We start from the raw sequence: 785 nt of genomic DNA on the forward strand, positions 1-785 counted from the left end.
CATGTTGTGGCCTCTCCTGTTGCGGAGCACAGGCTCCAGACCTGCAGGCTCAGCAGCCATGGCTCACGGGCCCAGCCGCTCCATGGCATGTGGGATCTTCCCGGTCCAGGGCACGAACCCGTGTCCCCTGCATCAGCAGGTGGACTCTCAACCACTGCGCCACCAGGGAAGCCCTATCCAATCTATTCTTAATAAGACTTAGCCTGTTCTTTCTTTGCAAGAATTATAGACATGATATTAATTTTCTTTTGCATGTATCCTGGGGTACATGTGCAAGAATTTCTTAGGGATGTGCATCTAATAAAGGAATTGTTGGATCATAAGATATAATGAATGGCTAAAGCAACTCCAAGATGAAGTTGCCATTAGATAACATGGGGACGGCTCTGGCAGAGATGGTATTTGGGGGAAATTCAGAAGTTCAGTTTTGTGCATGCTGATTTTGAGGTATTTTCAAAATGACTTCTGAGAGAGAAAAACAAGTGAGTGTTTTGTAAACAAATCTGGAGTTTGTGAGAGAGGTTATAGCTAGAGATACAAATTTGAGAGTTGTATCAATCAGGAAGATTTCAAGAGGAGTTTAATAAAAGTACTACTTTAAAAAGAAGTTGATAATGTTTGGGGAAACTAAAAGGGATACTTAAGTATCCAGATGACAAACTAACAACAAACCACTGTGAACTCCTAGGCTGAAGGGAAAAGGAAAGAGAGCAGCTACTAGAACCCTGAAGAAAGACATGCTTTCCTATCTTTCTATATATCTACTTTATCTCTCTCTATTTCAT

The sequence above is a fragment of the Lipotes vexillifer genome, unplaced genomic scaffold (genome assembly GCF_000442215.2).
Source record: "Lipotes vexillifer unplaced genomic scaffold, Lipotes_vexillifer_v1.1 scaffold327, whole genome shotgun sequence".
NCBI lineage: Eukaryota > Metazoa > Chordata > Mammalia > Artiodactyla > Lipotidae > Lipotes > Lipotes vexillifer.